The sequence below is a fragment of the Psittacula echo genome, assembly GCF_963264785.1.
Source record: "Psittacula echo genome assembly, chromosome: 1".
Classification (NCBI taxonomy): Eukaryota; Metazoa; Chordata; class Aves; order Psittaciformes; family Psittacidae; genus Psittacula; species Psittacula echo.
In genome coordinates this window covers 109,133,845-109,151,944 of record NC_137735.1, presented here as the reverse complement: position 1 = coordinate 109,151,944, position 18,100 = coordinate 109,133,845, and the positions used below count along the sequence as shown (strand labels likewise).

General features: G+C 40.4%; 1 protein-coding gene across 2 annotated transcripts in view; it reads left to right on the top strand.

Annotated features, from left to right (window-relative positions):
* Positions 1–18,100, top strand: part of WNT7B (Wnt family member 7B) — a gene marked incomplete at both ends in the record, with an annotated part of 94,514 nt that overhangs the window by 26,973 nt on the left and 49,441 nt on the right. The window lies entirely within an intron of this gene.

Below are 18,100 nucleotides of genomic sequence, written 5' to 3'. Positions count from 1 at the left end.
TTTAGTTATGTGTCTCTGCTGTCATCCCTAGCACTGTTAAAATCTTACTGAAAATACATCTTCTTCCCTGAAAGCCTGGAGAACATTCATTCATTCATTCATTCATTCATTCATTCATTCATTCATTCATTCATTCACTGACTCACTCACTCACATGTGTGTGCTATTGTCCATACATCCAGCTGAAGATGAACACATCCTCCAGCTATGCATATAGCACTGGGTCTCCTCCCAGTACCCCTTCTCACAGAGCTGCACCTCCAGCTGCCTCACCATCCTATACGCTGAGATATGTCATGGCCCTTTATTTTTGGTTTCTCCAGCTCTGCTCCAGGGACGGCTACTCCTGCTCCAGCATTGTCCTTTCCCATTGCCATTCTAACATTTGCTATTTATTTATTTTTAAGCTGGACCTCTGCTCTTCAGCTGCCCATACAAAGTAGCTTCTAGCAGGGCCAATCACCAGCACCAGTGGAATTCCTCATCTACCCCTATCTCCTGGTCTAGCAGGGAGGGAAAGGGAAAAAACGTGCACAGGCAAGGTCCTGTGCAGGACAGCAACACTAAGGCAACAATAATGAGCTCTGATACTGACCCTGGTTTCCTATACACATATTACCACACAAATTACTTCAATTCCCTCTCCGATTGAGGAACAGCTGATTGAAGTGGAGGGTGTGGAGGTTGCAGTAGGAGGAAGAAAGAGGTTATAGTCTTCTTTGAAAGTAAATAAATGCTACCACTTCTGCTAATCACATAAAAGTCAAAAGCTAAGACATAAATGGGAGTGCAAGTCTGAGATTACTTGACAGCCTTGTTATTCAAATGCAGAATGCTCTATGAAGCAGGTACAGAAGAGCTTAGTGTTAGAAAAAGCTCTTATTTTTACTTGTTAAACCACTCGTGTTCGACAAGTCATCCCCAATCTAACAAAGATTAGTGCACCACAAGCAGCATTAAAAACTATAGATACTAGAAACTATAACAGTGGATCCAAACATCCCCTGGTCTTTGGAGAACTGACACCTCAACCCAGTCATATTGCAGACCCCTTTCTCATGAAACATCTGAAACCTACCTGTCTGTATGTACCTGTGAATGTGCAAAGTACACTTTTTGATGTGAGAACTGACTTTCCAGTCCAATTAACCTAGTGAAAAGACTCCTGCTGTTTTCAATAGGCTTTGGATAAAGCTGAGATGTGGCTGATAATGCACATCGAGTATTAACATGTGGCCCAGAAGGATGGCAGATATTGCATCTTCTGCTTGTATTTTGTAGCTCCTATTAAAGCCAAGGCATACCAGAGTGCCTCCTCTGAGATTACTTGCTGTGGGATGGCAGAAAATTGGCCTCAGTGATAATATCCAGAGTTGTTTTCAAAGTCAACTGGAATACATTTTTGTGTGTAGGATTTTTCCTTTGAAAAATTCAATATGCGGAAACTGCAATTGCTCCATGATAAGAGGTAAACAAAGAGAAGAACAAAAGGAGCTGTGAAAGACAGCAGCATGTTGCAATCCATTTGAATGTTTATCTGCAGCAACATGCAGAGGTAGATTCATACAACCAAATTTAGGCAATGAGGAGGGACTCTCAATTTGGGAGTCTGATCTCCCTGGGTGCCTCCTATAGTTAATGGAGAAACAGGCAGGTCCATGGGATAATTCAATCCACCTCCTTTCTGAATCATCCTGGGAGGTGGCTGGCTCTTTCCTTGATGGTAGAGGGAACCTGGGGTGCCTGGTTGCCTAACGCAGGCACCTCTGCAGCACTGTGAATGGCACAGAAAATGGGCCCCAGTGAAGAAGGCTACCAAACGTCTTTGTTTAATTCCCATTAAAATGAATTAGACCTATTCTGGCTGCATGAATCATAGAATCACAGAATGGTTTGGGTTGGAAGAGACCTTAAAGCTCATCTAGTTCTAACCCCCTGCCATGGGCAGGGACACCTTCCACTAGACCAGATTGCTCCAAGTCCCGTCCAAGCTGGCCTTGAACACTGCCAAGGATGGGGCAGCCACAGCTTCTCTAGGCAACTTGGGCCAGTGCTTCACTACCCTTATAGTGAAGAATTTCTTCCTAATGTCTAATCTAAATCTCTGCTCTGTCATTTTAAAGCCATTCCTCCTTGTCTCGTCACTACATGCCCTTGTAAAAAGTCCCTCTCCAAATTTCTTGTAGGCCCTTTAGGTACTGGAACACTGTTATAAGGTCTCCCTGGAGCCTTCTCTCCTCCAGGATGAACAAGCCCAACTCTTTCAGCCTGTCTCCATAGGAGAGGTACTCCAGCCCCCTGATTGTCTTTGTAGCCCTCCTCTGGACTGGCTCAAGCAGATACACAACCCACTTGTGTTTGGGGCCCAAGAGATTGACACAAGACTGCAGGTGGGGACTCATGAGAGTGGAGCAGAGGGGGAGAATCACCTCCCTTGACCTGCTGGTTATGCTCCTTTTGATGCAGCCCAGCATACTGAGATGCAAGAGATTTAGAAGGGAGCAAATGGGATGCTAAAGAGGCAGAAGACCAAACTCTGCTCTGTGCCAGTGATAACATGATATGCATGGATCCCAAGTAGTGTAAAGGAAAATGAAGCACTGGCAGTCTTTGTACTCTATGGACTTTCAGACTGATGAATTGGAGCTGTAAAAGCCCCTCATAAATTAAAATGGTCCTGAGGTGCTGCAGCAGTAGCATCCTTAAGGCTGCTGGACCAAGCAGGGTGATAGCAACATTTCGTAGAAGGTGGGATAGTGAAGGCTTATACTAACTCACTGCTGTTCAAGAAACAAAATAATCTTCTTAGCCTTTGTTATGGGCTATCAGTGCCATGGTCAATGTACATGTAGGGAGGAGACAGATCAAACCTGTTTTAATTCAGGAAAGGGGCTCAGCAGCTGTTTGGGGAGAGGCAGCACAATCTCTAGAGCTGCTGAAGTGAGCTTGGGACTTCCAGGCAGTGAGGGTGAGTCACAGGGAGGGACAGAGAAAGAGAAGCGAGCTCAAATCTGGGAAGGTAGAGAGTGTGGGTGGAAGGTGAATGCCATGAAAGAGCAGAGGGCTGCTTTGTGAGTCAGTTGAATCCTATAGACACTAATATTTATCATAAATCTCAAAGAGGCTTTAGCAACCGCAAACTCTCAGAAAGTAGTAAATGAAAACTTTTTCCTGTGGTTAGAAGGACCAGAGAAGACGTGAGCAGAGGAAAAAGAGATAACAGTACTGCAAACACAAGGAAAGGGGTATTAGGGAACATGACATAATGGAATAAGGATTAGCAGCAATTATGTGGCATGGACAATGAGATCAGATGATTAGCTTCTCCAGAAAGATGGTGTGTTGTTTTTCCCAGTAATCTCTTACTAAAAGGGTGCTAGAATGCATGAACAATACAAGAAAACCCTGTCTTATTTTAGTGGCTTTTTTTTTTTCCGTAACTCCATGAGTTTTGGCCATAAAGCACTGCAAGATATGTTTTGTTTTTTTTTAAGTGCTACTTCATTTCAGTTTTATGTGTCTTGCTTGCTTTGATTTTCAGATGGCAATGAATGCAAGGCTTGAAACCTATGGAGAAGTATTTTTAACTCTGAAAGTTTCTTTTGGGGAGCACTGTCAATGTGGAGACCACCATTTGATCCTTTAAATTCGCAATATGATCTTAAACAAGGGCCTGACCTGTGGGGTCCTATAGCCTGTCAATGATTAATTTCTCTTCTTTCTTCAGAGAATGCACTGGAAAGTGAGGGAAATGATAAGCATTCTCAGAATTTTCTTACGTAGCTTTTTGATTTTAGTAACAAAAGAGACATTGTGAAAAAAAAGTAAGAAATGCATCTTTGAAGGTAAAGCAGCAGTATGATGCCTAGGACAACACAGATATTTTGCTCTGGCCCTTTTAGAATGTTATAAAATAAAGCCTAAACTTTGGGTATTCCCAATATACAATCATAGAAAATCACAGAATGGTTAGGGTTGGAAAGGACCTTGAGATAATCTAGTTCCAACCCCCTGCCATGGGAAGGGACGTCTCACATTAGATAATGTTGCCCAAGACTTTGTCCAGCCTAGCCTTGAACACTGTATGTAGAAGTGATATTCTCCACCTCACCCCCCATTTTTCGAAGGACAGATTACAGTGAATTTCAAATATAATTGTCAATGCTGGACTCTAAACCTTCTCACATGATTCCTGAGGTTAAGTAGAGCACTATTGAGAATGGATATATGGGTGACAAATGGCCACAGCTGATATAAGTTAGGACAATACATACAAGCCAAAGCAGGGAAGGGAGATTTTTTATCTGAAATTATAGGAGGGATCATTGTGCATTTAATTTGGTGTTGACATTTTTCTATGACTGCCTCACTAATTTCAGACCAGACAGTTCAGAAGACCTTTAGAGATGCTACAGAAAGGGGTACTGCCCTGACCTACGTGACTGTCTCGCTCATAATCTCTAGAGTGCTCTTGAACAGGACTTTGCAGCTCACGTCAGAGTTGTGTCTGAATTTGGCATTTGATAGGTCCAAGTTTGGGTCAAAATTTCAGTTTAGAAGTTATTTCTTTTTTTTCCTGGGAACGCCCAATGGATCCTGAATGTGGCTTCTGCCTAAGTGCACATTGGTGTGTGACCTTCATAGTCACATTTTGCTACAGGATCCCTGCCTCGGAAGTGCACGCTCTGGGGCATTTACTTCAAGTGACTTTGGGTTGGTCGGCTTTCCTCCGGGGCTGTGATAGTCTGCGGGGGAGTGGGAGGAGCCTTAGGTCAAGTGTTTGAGTGTTGCTGTTGGGACTGGCTTCTGTTCTTTCCCTGGCCCAACTGCCTGTGTGTTACTAGATGAGTAATTTAAACTTTCTCTCCCTCGCGACCATTTAAATTAATAGTAGCAGTTGCTTGTATCCGATTGCTTGATTCAGGTCCGAGGATGTGACTTGCTGTGTTTCAGACAAAAAAAAATGTTTTGAAGGCTGGTGTCCTAAGAACTGTCCAACTGAACTCATTGGGTCAGTGAATACTTTATAGCTAAATCCTGCTAAATTTCTAAGGTGGGAAGTACCATGTCTCTTCTCCTTAAAGGGATACTATGAAATGATTTTTCTGTCATTCTCTTGCACATTGTGTTGATCAGCACTACGTAAAAGCCAAAGTCAAGCTCAGAAAAATAGAGTTTGAAACACTAATAAATCCTGAGGTGGGCATAGCAAACAAGGAGAAAGCAAGACAGAGTAATTCCTCATCAAGGGAATGCATCCACCCTGTGCACTAAGTGGACGGACCTATGGGAAAAAAGGTTGTGTTGCCATTGAACTGCAGGCTGTATCACTGTGCACACACAGAAGACAGATGAATTAAAGTTTTACTGTCAGTTTTCATTCTACATTTCCTAACTTTCTTGTGCTTGACCTTATGACCTTAAAACGTTAATGTAGAGTCACTTTCTATCAGTTAATATTATGTATGCTTACAGTGGTTTAAACGGAGAGACTGATAGAATGAACTGGGATATGAAACCCTAATGCAAGTTGTCTTATTTATTTATTTATTTATCTATCTTATTTTAGGGAACAGTTCTTTCCGTATTTAATTTTCTGAGGCTTCTTTTATGACATATTATTATATATTGTCTCATGTTTATATTAGCAAGTTAATTGAAGCCTGTTAAATCCTAAAATTTAACAGTTTGGGATTTTAGAGGCATTGCCCAAATTCATCCCTCTTATTACTCTAATGACTAATGACTAAGTGGTATTTATCTTATTGCACACCTTCCATTTTGGAAGGTTAATCCTGCTTGCCTTACAATGAAGAGATACATTGACTTGGCTTATTACACTGGACTCCTTTGTGTCGACAACTCAGTAAACGAAGAGACATATTTGGATGCCTTTGCAGGGAAAAAAAAAAGAACTACTTTGTGCTTGCCAAAGAAACAGAAGCATTCACAGGGCAAATTAAAACTTTGCCGCAAAGCTTATGGAAAACTGCTAAGTGATAATTTCACATGGCAGTTTGCTGAGTGCTGCAGTCTGCTTATAAGCTCTTGGTTATATCCACCCTAACTCTTGAATTCTAGGTCTTATTAAAACAAGGTGTATTTTTAGATAAAGATGTTAGAACACACTGTGATTTCTACAGCTGATTACACTTTGCAAGAGAAGGAAAGCAAGGTGAATGGCTGGGTGTATGTGAGCATAGGTACGTGTGCATGTGTGTGCAGGTACCTGTAACACAGGTGGAGTTAACTATTATTTGAAAGAAAAAAAATCAATCCTGGCAATTTCTGGTTTGGCTTTGGTTTTGTCTTATGTTTTATTTTTAAGAAAAAAAAGACAACTCGTAAATGTGCAGCCTGCAAAGCAGTTGGCTGCATTAGGCCAGGGTAAATGAAGAAAGGTGGTAGTAAAAGCAGGATATCATGGAATACATCTGAACAAAAGAGTGGGGTGACCTGAGCTTGACCAAAGCTCATAGAACAGAGATATCCCAGCTTCAAGGTGATCAGCCCAAATTCTGTCTAGAGCAGTGTTAGTTGGAAGACATAATCATACAGTGGCTGCTGAGGGCTTGAGGGGAAAATGGATGTTGTGACTTGGCAGCAGCTCCCCCATGGGTCCCACCAGGCCACTTCTGTAACTTGTAGCAATTACACTGCTGTTTCTGTCATTAGCTCCAAGGCCAAGTGACAGGCCAGGAAAGGTGTCCTTCTGAGAGGCCCTTAGGTTGTGGCTGAATTTATAGTTTGGGATTTTAGAGGTGTTGCCCAAATTCATCCCCAGTTCATCACTCATAGTGAATGTACTACTCACTGTAGTACCCTCCAGCCTTTGAACACCCAAAGAGAGTAGGCAGCTGGGAAGAACATAAGCCACAAGAAACAATGAGTTAAATTTACTATCTCACCATTTAACCACCCTGAGGAAAAGAACTGAGAATTTTTAGTGAAGAAAGAAGAGACAACTATGTCTTAAGATGCTACTGTCAGTGTCAAAGGGCAGAACTAATTTAATACTGCAGAGGTTTTTTTCTTTTTGGCTGTCGTTTGCTCTCTTGTGACAAACGTTAGTGTCTGAATCAATGACTGGAAGCTCAAAACAGAATCACTCGGATTTGTGACAACAAATGTTACAGCAGGAGTCACTAGAGCAAACCACTAAGGGGAGTGATGGGCTGTTCACCTTGGGAAGTGTTCATGTAAAGTCTGGATCCTTTCCGGCATGTGCTTAATTCTAGGTTTCTCAGATGAGAAATCTGTGATTTCTTTAGGGAACAAATAGGATTTGCGTGACACTACAAAATTCTTGATGACAGCATGCAGCCACTCGGTTCTTCCAAGGGGAAGGAGTGAGAGGCACTGCAGATATGGGTGTCCCATGTCTGACTAGCTAAGGCACAGTGGTGTGGCTTCAGTTTATTGGTAGGAGCTCAGCTCCTTCACCTCAAAGAGAATGTGCAGCAAGCAAGGAAGGAAAGGACAGTGAAGCAGAGGTGTGTTATTGCCCAGTGAGGAGCCAACATAGTAAGCATTTATAAATTCACAGAACTTCTACTGTATTTATACTTGGGCTGCATCTATGATAAGAATTTGAGATATAATATATTCTGTATATCCTTGTCTTTAGCAGGAGATAATTGATGCATAAACTAACATTGACATCTTAAGCATGTAGCTAACATATTAGTTAAATGTTAGTCTGTTTAACATAGCTGAATTTGAAAATGATCTTTAAGATGGTACTACTGAGACACCTGAAGGGGACATTTAATATTTGCTGTACCTACACTTGTGTACCTTCTCTAGAGTTGTAAAACACTGACATATGTTTGGCAAAAGTGGAGTGGATGGCTTGTTTTAGAATTACTACTTTGGCAACAACATCAGCTCAGCTAGGAAAAAAACCTGCGTCAAAAAGCAAAACAAAATCCCTGCCCAAGGTCTTTCTTCCATGCAAATGAGTAACAGCAACTACTGAAAAACCAATCAGGATAATTTAAAAGAGTTTGAAAAGGATAATTTGGATGGCAGAGGGAAGCACTAAAAATGATGGTAGTCTTTAATATTTCAGTGCCTTCCTTCTTTGCTCTCAGCTTGTTTGCTACTGGTGGTACCTATGTGGGAGTCAGTTGGTATGTGCTTCTAATTATTTTTTTTAACTAAATTAATGCCTAGGACTGAGTCTGTACCATGGAAGAGATTACAAGAATGGGCAAGTCGCTGTCCTGGCCCACATACCATCTGGGAAGGCAAAACAGATGAATGCAAGGAAGCAGGAAAGAAACACAAGGCAATGAAGTGGCTTGCCTAAAGGAACAGAGCAAATCAGAGCCAAGATTAGGACCAGATTTTATTATTTTGATTGATTATCTGAGCCACTGGACAAGTGGATCTCCACCTCTTTTCTGTGGACCTCCTAGAAGAATACCTAAGCAAGGAGAGCAAGTGTAAGCTGCTTTTCAGGACCAGGAGACTTGATATCCTGCACTTATTTGATGCACCCTTCACACAACCTGACTCAGGTTGTAAACATGGAAGTGAGCTGATACCCTAAGTGGGAACAGAGCAGTGTGAGACCAGAGTCTGGTTGCTCAACTTTCTATGAGTCTGTGACTCCAGAGGACAATCTCTCAGATTTCCATTTCAAACCCTAAACGTATGGGATGATCTGGCTTATTATTTCCCTAGTTTGACATTATAGTGCTAAGGTCTCTCATACAGAAAGACAATATGAATGTGAAAGTGGTAAAATATTGCACTAAGTATATGCCAGGGAGGCTTCCCATGTCATTTAGAAGCTGTAGGCCTCTAAAACATGGAGGATACTGAGGCAGACAACTAAAACCATCTAAACTTAATCTAGTGTGCAGCAGCTGCTTGGTTTTGATCCTATCTAAAGATGTACATTTATTGGAAACTATAGCTAACAATTTTCTACAAACTCGTGTGTGGAGTTTTGGTCCCCTACTTTTACATTGTGTTATAATAGCTGGAATCACTCAACCCCAAAGGGAAACAGGTAATTCTGCAAGTTTCAATAAGTACTGATGAGTTGAGTAAGAGTTTGCTAGGTACTATCATGCTAGATACTACATGTGAAAAAGTTAAAATGGTATGGAGCCATTTAAGATATTCTCCAGCTTTTCCATTCAAGTTCATGAAAAGCTTTGTGAAGCAGATGATGTTTTGGTTTAATTGCTACATTCAAATTCAAAACAATCTTCTTTTTTTTTTTTTTTTTATAGTTGTATGCTTCAGTATTCACATTTCTCGTTTATTGCTATTCTAGGATTTTTCAGTCCCCGATTTTTTAAGACCACAGGTTTTTATTTGTTTCACAAGGTTTGAAAATTTCTTGGTTTGCCTGTGGAGTGTCTCACCATGCTCAGAGGAAGGCTCAGAAGGTGTTAGATCCCACCAACAGCTGATGCTAGTTAAGAAGTAATGGAAAATAGCATGTTGAAAAAGATAAGTATGGAGTAGCTGCAGCAACGATTAATTATTTGATAAAGTTGCTGTACAGAAATCACAGATCTTTGATTCCTGGCTCCAATAACTCACAAGATCTTCACAGGGACCTACTTCTTCATGTTTTCTTTTTAGTCATCTATACCAGCATCAGGTTACCCTTTGGCTGCTTTCTACACAACCTTCCTTATGATTTAGCACAGGTCAGGACAGCTGTAAGCTTGCAAGTCAACAACTTGCAATCAAACACAAGGATCTCAGCCACCAGGAAGATAGTCTGTCAATAAGACACAAATAGAGGTACTCAATAGTTTACCATGCTTTGGAGTAAGGAATATTTAAGTCCATGCCTTCTAGCTTGAAGTAACAACAGTTAGAAAATATTAGCTTACTTTTGTGTGAGTTCACAGAATAAAGTGTGGGTGATATTTGTGCAATTTGCTGTATTTTGTGCAGAATTTGAAACCTGTGATGACACAAGGACATTGAAAAGCATCAGTGACCAGGGAGACAAATTGCTGTAGACAAATATAATCAGCTTTTTATTTTTAAACCATTGGTTCAGATCATAATGGAACTAGTAGTTTTGAATGACATGAGTTGGACCAGCCTGGCATAATTTCCAGCAGCCCAGAACACCACAGCTGCCATTATTTGCCTCTGCCTCATTGACAATATTTACACAGAATTCAAAGAGTTAATGGTTATAGAAAAGGAACTACCTTTTCACCCTGAGAGAGGATTTTTCCATTTCAGCACTGAATACTGTGGTCATTGGGTGTGCATAAGGAAACATGGAAGAGAGAACATAAATTTCTAGAAACTTACCAACAGAAATGTGCCAGTGTTTTTTTTCCTCTCGTTCTCACATTGAAAAAATACACAAACTGTATCTTGGGAAAGCCAGATGAGAACCTTCTGTAACTGGAAAAAAACCATCAGGCAAACACCCACTATTGAATTATCACTTTATTTTTTTTTTTTCTGTGTCTAGGTACAGTTTTATTTTCCTTTGTGATCCCTGTATTTGCCATGCTGAGTCACCTAAGGTCAAGTAGCTTAATTGTCTCTGCCATACTGCACACCTTTTTTGGGGTCACTATTGCTATTGTAGCTGTCAGTGTCACCAGACGCTGCTTAGCTTGGGTACCAGTAGCAGTGCAGTGTGCTGCTTGGCATGAACTAGGAGCCACAGGAAGCACAGATTCTTCAGACCAGACTGCTTTCTCTTCTGGCCCTCTTTACATTGCTCAGTCTCTTGCATGGATCTTTTCATGCTGCTGTCACAGGTATGACCACATTATGGACATAGATGACACTCCAACAATAGCGGGCATTGGGTTTGGTCTATGAAGTCTCTTTCTCCCAAGACTTCCAATTTTATCTGCTTTTTCCTGTTTTATTCCTGGAAATTACTAGCATTTCAGCCAGGTCTTGCTGTAGATTTCAGTCAGTAAAAGTGGCTTTAGTAGGCTGCTGTGTGTTAGGACTTCATACCAAAAACTATTTTATTTCTCTTTTGGGCTTACATTTTTCCTTCTGAGTGGAAATATTTTTTTATTTTTAATGAGCTTTTCTTTGTGTTAAGAGTTTTAAGAAGTGATATTGTGTATGGATAGATGATAGAGGATACACTGTGCTGAACATTTGGCAGAACTGAGAATAATGCCTTCATCAAGAAACTGATGTCAATGTTTATGTCTTTCAGTGAAGCAGCACAATGGTAGTTTTAAGCTTCATAATGAAACTAGCCAGGGAACTGATAATATTTATGGTTAAAAAATGGTCTATGGTATAAAAATCATTATAATGTCAAACTTTCTGATGTGAGTCTCCAGTTCTGTGAATCACATTTTCCTCTATTAGCAAACCGAAGAAGATCACCCTCTTCCAGGAGTGTGGATTCATTCGTTACCATTACTAGAAAGCCCTAATTTAAGATCAAAAGTAGTAAGCCTGTTTCATGTCTGGCTCTTATGCCACCCACAATGCCTCTGTGATAGGTTATGGCCAAAATCCATCCTGGCTACATTTCAGTTCTCTGGTCAGACAGCATCCTAACAAAACCACAAAATCATACACCTTTTCTTTCTGAGCTAAAGACACATCCACCTACACTTTGTAGGTGTTGTATGTAACTGAGTCATGAATATATGATATTTCTGACCCTTCTGAAGGAGTTCTAAAACAGTTGCAGGCCTCTGAAATGTCTGCTCAATTTTACGTCCATGGGATTTTTCCACTTTGATATAGAGTTAAATACCAAACCATGTCTAAATTCCTAGGTAGAGTCATGCAATTCTGAATTGGAGAATACCAGCCATTTAGCAGGAAACTACCAAATTTACTCAAGTAATCAGCAGGTTTATTGTCCCCAGCTTTACCAGAAATAAGCTAGGATTATTGCTGTACAAACCAAATGCAGAAAAACTTTTTAAACAGAAAAAGGATAGTACAATATATAGTTAATACTTAGTGGAATTTTACAGACATGAGTATAGTTATCTCACTTTCCATCAGTTCTCTGATTCAAAAAAATGCCAGAGGATTTTAACACCACAAGAGATCAAGTCCTCTGTTTCATCTCTGGGAGGCAACATCAAACTGTAGGACATGCGTCATCATTTATCACCATCTATTTTCATTGTGAATGGCATTTGATATTTCCAGAGGAACTGGATTTTGGGTTAGCATGAGATCGCATTGTTTTGTTCTGCAACAAAGACTTGCTAGCTGTTGGAAGTTGATTTGTGGTGTTTGGATTGTATTATCAGGATCGTGCACCATATGGGTTAGTTATCAGATTCTTCATTAAGTTATAGTTTTCCAAACACCAAACAAAAAATGGGTGATTTTCATACTCTTGTATTTCTGTATGACAGAAAGAATGCTGTGGATTATTTTTTTTTTTTCTGGTGACAGGAATTTTTGAAGCATAACAAACAAGATGCTCAAAAGAGGCCTAAAGTATACTTTAAGGCATGGTATTAAGATATTATTTTATACCACTTTTTTTTGTGAAAGCATTCAAAACATTCTCCCTAGTAAAGTTACTGAACAAATATATATGGTGGTGGCTCATTGCAACTACTTTTTCCTTTAAAATAAAGATTTTTACAGCCTTCTGGAAGTATTTTTGAGAACACACCAGAAGTCAGAATAAAAACACTCCACTTAGAAAGCACTATACACCACAAGAAGAGCCTTGGGAGGATGGATTTTGAACAGCATGAACTGTGATTTTTTTCCTGGATGTCTGTGGGGTGGGCTTCCTCACAGAGAAAGGCAGTTTGTGTCTCATGGTCAAATTTACAAAATAAAAGAGATTTCTGTTGACCCTCCAAATGGGTGGCCAACTCATCACAAAGAATTGTCTGTCAACTGAGTAGATTTGTGATAGGGGTGAGTGGTCCTACTTACGGACTGAACCCATGACCCCCTAATCCTATCTCATGTGTAGTGCCTGCTAGACTGTTCAATGGTCATTACACCTGGGTGAACAATTTGGACAAAAAAAATAGAGTGATTCTGGGGATTAAAGATCCAAAGAAACCAAAATCCAGCTCTCCAAGTTTCTTTGGGCTTTCAGCTTCCATACAATTTTATATTAAAGTGATGTCTTTCCCATAGTGCGTTTGTTTTCCCGTGACAGCAGACTTTCATCCTGCATCCTATAGACTGAGCTAGGAAAGCTGGAAAATATGGTACAAATCCTTTGTGTTTGAGCTAGAGAAATTGGAGTTTAAGGATTCACTTTGGTGAAATAACATAATGGTAATCCAATAAAATCAGGCACTTTGATTTTTACTAGGGATTAAATGCTCAGAAATCGAATAAAAATGTAAACACTGGCTTAATTCTAGAACTGTTTATTTAAAGTTGTATTGCATAGGAAGCTTTATACCATATTCTATACAAACCCCATGAATTATAGCAAATTCAGAAGCATCTAATGGTTCGGACTCTCAATCTTAACTCCTAGAGCCCCTTGAGCATACAAAGCATTTCAGCCTGCAAATGAAAGACACTTTTTGACCAACACATGTCATTCTTTACAACTGAAACTTCTTTGGCTTTGTTTTGAGACATGAGGGAATGACCTAGTAAGGCTGGATGTGATGCCACCTCATTTCTCTTTGCCAATTCACAGATCTCCAATTAGAGCAATTCTTCTGTGCAGTTGTTCCAATTGTCAGAAGTGCAATGAAACCAAAACAGCTCAAGCCTGCTCTGGCTACAGCTTACTGGTAAACTCATTTTCTCTGCCATAATTCCACTCAATACTGCACCAAAACTTTGTTGAGATGTATTCAGACTGTGTATCAGTGGGAGACGTCATACGCAATATCTTTAAGACTCTTAAAATCAATGTTTTTATAACATAACCTTTTTGTATTTTAATTATGTAGTGAGGATACTTTTACTCGTCAGAGTTTACCCTATCTCCACAATAAAACCTTAAATATCAAGCATAATTTATGCAAATCATGTTTCTACACTTTTTACCTTACTTCCCTTCCATCTGCCCCATGTTTTCAAAGTCAGATGCTGCAACTCCCCTTATTTGCAAATCAAAGGAGTGCTGATAACTGGAGGCTAATTGCACAACTGCTATTCTTCCACTAATGAGGGGGTGAGACACAAGTTCAAGGAGTCAAAATATTTTTGCAGGGCCCATTTAACACAGCTGCAAGACAGCCTTAACACTGGGTCCATGCACGAACTGAATTAGTCAGAAGCAATGGAAACTCACTGTAATGTGAGGACTAAATAGTCACTTCAGGTCTGAAGTCTGTTTCTTTCCTCCCTCCACATGCACCTATTTTCAGATTTGGCAGTGTTTTGCTTCATTTTCCTCCTATGTCACTATGAAGGATACAGAGGAAGACCTCAGGGTTGAGCCAGTATTGATTTTGATAAACTTGATAAATTTACTCTTAATATGATACCAATAATTTCTCAAATCAGCTTATTCCCCCTCACCTACGGCTATCCCAGGGTGTGGTGGTTAATCTAACATGGGTAGTCAGGGAGCCTCAGCCTTGTAGATGGCCTGAGGTCTCTGGCCCTTGATTAAGTCAGTGGAGCTGTTCATCTCCCTTGTACAGTACACCTTTTCGCTGTACCAAACACAAGAGGATCAGCCCTCCTACCTTTTCTGCTATGTGTCTTTTCAGACTGTGAAGGAAGAAAGGACGCTTTGGGGTTTGGTTTGGGATGTAATTACATTGGGATGTAATGTTGGTGAGTAGCGAAGGGTAAGGGTATGATACAGAAGATACCCATTGATCACAGCTCTATTGAGGTATTGCCTAAATTAGAGCTAAGGGCAGCACATAATGAGTGGGTAGCAAGCAGCATCCAGAATGGCACTAAATGTGTGGGGTAGAAAACCAGTTATCTTATTATTGTATCCCTGTGAGGAGGAGAGTGCAGTGTATTTCCTTCAGTGCCAGTCATGATAATCAGTTTACCTTCTGGTGCAGAAAAACATAGACAAGTGAGAGGGAGCACTGAAAAGATAGAGCAATAGAAATGATCAGAGGTCTCATGCCTGAGAGGAAAAGTTGAATGAGGACTGTTGTGCTCTGCAGAAGATTTGTAAAACATGTAAAAGACTGTGCAAGACCTCTGGGGATGAACTACACTGTTTGTATTGGGAGTCAGAGAAGCAGCACTAAGCTTTAGTTTTAGAAATTTGGGGAAAATTAAGTTAGGGTGTTTTTATTACGTGTACTGAGTATCTGTCAGAAGTGAGAAAGGTGCAGGTGATCCTGCTTCAGGGAACGTGAAGGGACTACTGTTTTCTCAAGCTCGCTTTCTGTCCTATTTACTCCCTTCTGTCGTTAATACTGTGCCTTCCCATCACCATTCAGACAGAAGTGATTACCACAATGCTTTCTCACAAAACTCTCTCCAGGGAATGCAGCTCATTCAGTCTCCAGCATTTGTGGTCTTGTAATATCCTAATGGGAGCCTTTCACTGTAAACGTACAGTGGCCAGCTCTGCACACTGCTGTGCATACAGATGCCAGTCCAGCAGAGTGCTTTGGCATGTACTGATGGATCATTTGATGCGCACGTTCTGCTAGTACTTTTAGAAAGAGGCATTTGTTTTATTTAGCATGGGTTGGCTTAACACGATATACAAAGGCATGTCACATCATCTGGGTAACTGTTGGGAGAAACTAAGGATGCAGGTTGCAGGTTTCATACCTTAGAGCATGTCCACGACTATCATTGGCTATAATCACAACCCTTCAGTAGGCAAATACCATTAAGCCTTAAGGATATTTAAGTTGTAGGTTCTCAGGAAAATTTGATAGTTTCACAGCTTAATTGTAGTCTATGGTGCTGCTGTTAGCTTTTCTTCTTTAGAATGGTTAAGCGTAACTCAGACAGGTTATATTTTATCAATTTCTATTGCACTTAAGGAGAAAAGGTTAAAAAAGTCAGTGGAAAAAGAATGACAGCATTGGGATAAAAACAGAGTAAGTTATAAGCGGTGAAGGAAGATTTATCAGTGTGAGGCTGGCAGAAAATGAAGACTAGAGTGTGTCTCAGATATGGCTATTAAGCCATGCTTAACCTTCTCTCGGTGCTTGCTGACTGACACTCCGGGTGCCACACCATCTGCCTATATACCCTACAGATTTCATAAGATCCATTTTTCTGCAGCTGTTTTAGTACCACCTCTGCTGGCTCAGCTGTGAATCCCAAACATTTATTATCACTTACTTCTTTGAATATGTTCGCTCTTTGGATTACATGGCCATTAAAAGGGACTTCTTAAAATTATTAGATTTAGAAAGAGAACTGGAGGAAAAATTACATACAAGATGCCCATAGCCAACAGAATCTTCAGTTTGAAGGCAAGAAGCAGCTAGATTGAAGTCAATGTGCAACATAACAAAAATACAGGGAAATGCAGGGAATGTGTATGATTGTCAGTGTGTGTATGATGTTCTGAGAGAAGATTTTAGGAGGAGAAACATCTCATCCAGCTGCTTTCACAAGCTTGTAGTGATTTGCAAAAAAGCCAGAGACACACCCAACACGGGCCACTGGGATAATAACACGGATGCACGATTTTTATGGCTGCCTACCAAATTTAGAAACTCCCTCTGGAGAAACAACTCAAAATGGCTTTTGATAATCCTTCTGCACACCTGAAATAAGCTCAACAAGCCAGGGAACTTGAAAAGTTACTGTGTGGTTTACCATGGCTCTTACATCACTCAAAATTAAAATTTTGAAATAAGCAGCTGAAAGAAACCTTAGAAATTCATGGATAGCACTGCTGAGTGTTACATTGTTTTGCACCAGTGTTGACGGTTCAGATTACAAAACACAGTGTTTCTGTTCGCAGAAGGCTCACATGCTAAATAAAATAACATTCTGAATGTCTGGAAGTCTACAAGGGAGATGCATTTTTTATGTTCTACATTTTCTAAGGGGTTCCCCACCTTTTTCTTTTTACCCTCAAGGCTTTCTCTGACCACAGCCATTTTATAGTAACATCCAGCTTGGAACAGATTTGAAGGTCTGGTATGTCTCATGGTGTACTAAGAACCAAACCTTTTCCTTCTTTTACTAATGTGAATAACGTCACGTAGGCAAACTGTCTCACAGCTTCAATGGGATAATTCATGTAAGGAAGCTAAGCATAAATTATCTATCCGACAGATCAGAATTTCTCTTTGCATGATTATCAAGAGCCACTGGGTGTTTCTCTGGGTGCAAGGAATGAAGGCCTGCTCCACAAAAGCAGCAAGCAGTTTTGCTTGCGGTTGATTGTGATGGTGCAGAAAGGCTGCAAGTGTTTTTCACACTAGAAAATAAAGTTCACTAGACAGACTGTTAGGAGAAAAGGTGAGACTAGTTAACACAGGCTATTAAAGGAAGTATTTTGCAAGCGCAGTTCAGTTTGGTATTTGTTCAAAAATATGCTGTATTTTTTATTCTGCTTTTAGACAAATATTTATTAAAAGTATTCAAGACCTATCGAATGCAGCATTTCTGCACTCTGTTTCTTAGGTACCTGCCTTAGTTCAAAGCTTCTAGCTCGTTGATTAATTTTGGGATTTGTTGTTTACTATGAAGTCTTCATGCAGGGGTATATTCTGATACATTTACTTAGGCTGACTTACAGCTTAATAGCGAATTTCCCACTGAAGAAGATAAGACTGCATGACTAGGAAAGCAAGAAGGGTGGCAACTATGCATCTAGCATACTGAAATCTGTGAGAGATTTCTTGGATTTAATATGCTGGTCCTAACAGCATTCTTTCTTTAGATCAAGTCTTTGTAAGATCTTATCTGGGCTGTGCAGGCTGATGGGGGTTCTCAGGGCAACTTTGTCTGAGGAGTATGCTCATCTTGCAGCCAGCTTAGTGAGCTCATTTAAAGCTATCTGTCTTGCCATAGCACAACCTCCTGGTTGCTATACGTGTCCTGGGAGCAGTTCAAGTGTCAGGCAATCAGCCCATGCCCATCTCAGGCCTATGGTGGTTATGCTGCAACTTCTGACAAGTCACCTGAAGCTACTCTGGGTATGTCTACATGAGGCTGAGCTCATGGCTGGGTGATGGTGCAAAGTGCCTGGTCTGAGATGCAGGTTGGCCGTGTAACT